Here is a 5,371-nt window from a genome sequence, read left to right on the forward strand (position 1 = left end):
CATTTTGGGGGTCCTCCTTGACATGAAAAGCTTTGGGAACCTGACTGTGTTATATAGCCTGGTTAATTCCAGGCGAATTTGTTTGTCTCGTCACCACTTCGGTCGTGAAGTTCTCCCACAGTTGAGAGGGTCAGAGTTCCAGGACCAGCCGGCTGATGGAGCATCTCTCTAGAACAGGGCTTTTCAACCCTTTTCATATCAAGGTCCATTATTTATTCTGCATTTGAGCCACGGAACCACTGATGACATTTTAGCCTCTCGGACTCAAAGCTCAATTCCAACTCCATTCCATTAACAACTAGAACTGCACTCTGTCGAGTGCCTACTTGCGTGTTGCACACAAGTGGCCTACTAGTGCTGTCGACCGCTACGAACTCTCCAATCTCAGCATCTCTGTAAAACATTGAAATTATATGTACCAATGCCAGGGTATAACTGGCTCTCGTAGGTTAGGCATAGACTATGCCTATAACCCTAACCCTAACCTCAGTAAAACTATGCCTAAACCTAACCTCAGTAAAACTATACCTAAACCTAACCTTAGCCCTAACCTGTAAAGCAAGCTCCCCCTCAGCGACCATTCGACTCCCATTCTCCGCAAAAAAAAAGACTCTCCCTGTGTGAGTGCCGCCTTGTTATGCAGTGTATATCTGGGTCACTTTATTTTAGGTGGTTGTATAATTTAAGTGCTATATCCTATTGTATTTTGATTATGACTGACTGGTATGGTCCTATAATTCTGCCCTGCATACATTATTTATTTGGCGTTCTCGTCGGATCTGGAGAATGGATTTTATACCCACTTGGATGCCCTAGTTTCACACCTAACACCGCGGACACTTGTGCCCTTGCTCACAACTCTCTCTCTCTCTCTCTCTGACTCCATCTCTGACAGAACATTAATCATAGCAGTGTCCCTGATGTGGTCCACCTCTCTCTCTCTCTCTCTCTCTCTCTCTCTCCCCCCTGTTGGAATCAAGTGGGTCATTCAGTGAACGACGACAACACCTTAGTAACCATGACAACAGTGTGTCTTGTTATTTAGACGTGTTATGATGTCACTGAGGATTCCTCCCAGAAGTCAATAATATAACATAAAAAATCACACTTGTGTGAAGTGAGGGGCACTCTTATATCATCAATTTCATACATTATCTGTAACCTCTGCATTCACTGTGTTCAGCTCCTCACCCGCCACATTGTTTGCTTCATTTCCTTTATTTACTGCAGATTGCATTCACACCTGCACCGAATCGTAATCAAGTGCGATTGGAAACGAAGCGAAACCCCCGTTTTTGCTCGGAGTAGAATGTGGTTCTTTGATACGCATTAGAATTCGAATGAGCCTTCACACCTGCCAAACGCTTTCTGGTGTGAATGTCACCTAATACCTGTCCATTCAAACTCTAGACAGGCCTGCCCCAAAGTTATTCGTGCAGACGTACCCGGCAGCCGGAGAAAACTAGAGTCTCAACAGGCCCGGAAATTAAGGCCCGGCCTTACATTTCTGAATGGAGCGTTTGGGCTGGCTTAGCTCCGCCCCCATCACCATGGTGATGTGATGTTATCTGGGCCGGCCCCGCCCCCATCACCATGGTGATGTGATGTAAACAAACATGCAACATTACATCAACAACATGAAGCCTGCAGTTGAACAGACAGGCTCCACATTTACATGAGCAGACGCTGACATCTAGTAGTCATACGTATGAACTGCATCTAGAGTATCTAAATGGCTGCCTGCCATGCCTGCCTGCCATGCCTGCCATGCCTGCCTGCCTGCCTGCCTGCCTGCCTGCCTGCCTGCGTCTATGGAGTTACATTACTCTAAGTCTAATAGACCCCCAGGTGTTTTGTATGTGTCTAGTTGACATGTGGTTGTGTCACACTTTCCTAGTGTGGGTAGTGTGAAAAACCGGGAAAATGGGAAAATATATATAAATAACCTCCAGGCAGTCCTTGATGCAGAGATGTTCGTCTTTATTCACCCAAAACAAAAGTATTTAGTTGATACTGGACAGGTGGCCCTAGCTCCTTCCACCTCCTCAGTCCTACTCTGACTGCAGTCAGAGGCCTCCCTACATATTATAAAGGATAAGCCCCTCCCACTGGAACACACCACCCTGAATTGATTCCACAATTACACCAGTACTTCATAATGTCCTGCAGGGACAACACATATTATTCATCACATTATTATTATACATCACTTATTATTCAATCAATTAACCATATCATCTAAACAATGAGAAAACAGGGTACTGTCATACTGTCAAACTGTTGGTATGTTCCACACACCCCACAGCTGATAGTTGCTCCCTACCATGGAGACAACAAGCAATTAGCAATCAAGCATCAATCAACCCATATATAATAAGCCCAAAATAATATAATTCTCTGCAACATACACAATAAATAATAACTTTAGCCATTCAGTCTCAGTGGCAGGCTGAACTGCCACAGGTTGATCTGACCCCCCCATTCCAAAGCGTCAGCGCTCGCCCAGCAGTCTGCCGTCAACGAGGCGGACGCACGGCGTCTTAACTGTGTGTTTCATTATTTTTATCTTCCTTTTTTTTTAATAAATCTTTTTATTGGGTTTTTTTTAGATTTTTTTCCCCTCCCATGTGGGATTTTTATCTTCCTTATCACAGCTTCCTCTCATCATCTGCACAGCTGAACCAATATCTTCTGCAAACCAGCCTGACGGTTTCCCTGACTTCCCTTTATCATCACAACCAACAGATGTACAGTATAATGTGCAGTGCTCACTCAGTGCTCGATAAGAATAACATGAATTGTGACAGGAACGTGGCCATTACATTGTCCATATAGCGTTAGAACGCGAAACCGAAACAGACACTTCAGATCTTTGGCACCAGCACGGTCTCCCGTGGTCCCCTCCCCCCCCCCATTATTGATTGATGAACTTTGCACATGAACGTTCTCTCTATTTAATGATTTTATTCATCATTTAATTTTTTTTTTTTTTTCTAGGCCTACTATAAGAGCGCAAACACTTTATGCAACATGCAACATAATTGTGCAAATGTGTGATGGAACCTAATCGCCTCCATTCTCTTGCTATACATAGGCCTATATCCTGTACACTGCATTGTTCCTGTGTGTAACCTTCAGCATAAGACTATGATGGTCTGGCCATATTGCAATAAAGGGCTTCTATATATCTCTTCATTAGACCACGTGTGACAACCTTACGTCGCTGCGTAATTAATACCTTCTCCTTCCTTCTCGTGTGCCAAATACTAACTTCTTCATCCCACAATATGGTACATTCACTCCCAATGTGTTTAATGCGATTGCATTCACACACCTAGCAGTGATCCGCACTCTACTGCGTTTTGTAGCGAAGTGAAACCCCCGTTTTTTGGCGGAGTATAGAATTTGGTTCTTTGGTGCGCATTAGGATTCTAATGAGACTTGAATTCACACACTGCCAAAACGAAGCGCACTTTCCGACAATGCGCAGCAGGATTCGTTTTTATCGCAGTAGGCTAAAGCTTTCTGGTGTGAATATGACCTTTAAGAGTCCATATCTTGTATTCTCACCATCCCTCTAGTCTCTATAACCTTCCCCTCATGGTGAAGTGCCAACTAAGGATGTGGAGCATGAGGGTTTATCACGAAGCCACATGGAAAAACTAGAAAAAGTGCCCCCTGGGTTACAGGTCTCCACCAGGATAATAGCATTTGTGATGTTTGGACAAAATGTGTAGGAGTAAAAGGAGGATGTCAGTGCCAGAATTGGCACTGACATCTTAAATAAAATCTGGAAAGTAAAAGATATATCACGCAAAACCAAACTGCAAATCTTCAACTCAAATGTCAAATCCACCCTACTCTACAGTTCAGAAACCTGGAAAATAACTATACTAACATACTCAACAAAACACAAACATTCTTCAACCGCTGCATCCGACGCCTACTAGGAATCTATTCTACTGGCCCAACACAATATCCAATGCCAACCTATGTGGGACCTCAAATGGACATGGATAGGACACACACTGCGAAGACATAACAAATCAATAACAAAACATTCACTAACATGGAACCCTCAAGGCAAGAGGAAGAGAGGAAGGCCTATAGAGCCACCTGGAGAAGAACCACAGAACAGGAGATGAAGGCGCAAGGGCTGTCAACTGAAGCGGAGGGCACAAGACCGAAGGGGATGGAGGAGTCTCATCAATGGCCTATGTTCCTCAGGGACTTTAAAGGCCTAATTAAAGTAAGTGTAGGAGTAATAGGCCATTATGAAAAATCTAACGGATCTGTGTTGAACACGTGACTATAGAGTTAGTGTATACCGATTTGTGTGATGTGTGGATAAATTCCGTGCGAGTAATTTAAAGAAACTAGACCTGTACGTTCCCGTCAGCCACTGGCCTACTTGAGAACGCTGCTTGTGATGCAGTTTTAGTGAGGTTTGAGGAGGCAGAGGCACTTTAATTCTACACAGCTCATTCTGTGAATTTGACAATATTTAACTTGGCAGCTACTTTGAGTTAGATGTTCAGCCAAAATGTACAATACCAAAAAACAAACTTTATTGTTTTATTCTTGAGGCTTTCTAAATCATGTGGATGACAGAGTTTACACACACACACACACACACACACACACACACACACACACACACACACACACACACACACACACACACACACACACACACACACACACACACACCACAACAACAGAGGTGAATCATGAATGAGTGCTTTGCTTTTACTGCATTACTGATTAGATGTAACAAGTTGTAGCAAGATTTTAATTTCATGAATCAGTATATCAGTAAGTATCAAAATGTAAACGGCAACATAATGACTTTGTATCGTATCGTTTTACAATGCAAATAATCAAATGTATCAATACTAAGTCGGACTTGTGCAGTGTATTTAGCATTTTTTTAGAAGAAAAAGGAAAAAGAGGGATGTAATTACTTTTCCATTCAATATCGCTACACATCCAATACATGTGTGCATTCTCCGTGTTCATGTCAAGGTGTGGGTTTGTCCATTATGTGTTCAGATCAGGAGCACATCAGGAGCAATTAGGGGTTCAGAGTCTTATTCAAGGACACTTCGACACTAACTCTGGGGAGCCCAGGTTTGAACTGGACCATCTGGCCACTCTACCCCTGAGCCACTGCCGCCCCTGGATAGTAGTTGCAGCTACTAGATTGGGATACTCTCTTCCGTTGGTCGTCCATACAAGTCATGTTGAGGCTCAAAACAGGTAGAAGAATGGACTATATTGTATATTTAAAGTAAAATATACCTCAATTCAACCCTCTAAGACGTGTATACATGGTGACATGCAGCTGTTGTTAAGATATTTACCACTAGAT

This window comes from Protomyctophum bolini, assembly GCF_963924005.1.
Source record: "Protomyctophum bolini genome assembly, chromosome: 1".
Taxonomy (NCBI): Eukaryota; Metazoa; Chordata; class Actinopteri; order Myctophiformes; family Myctophidae; genus Protomyctophum; species Protomyctophum bolini.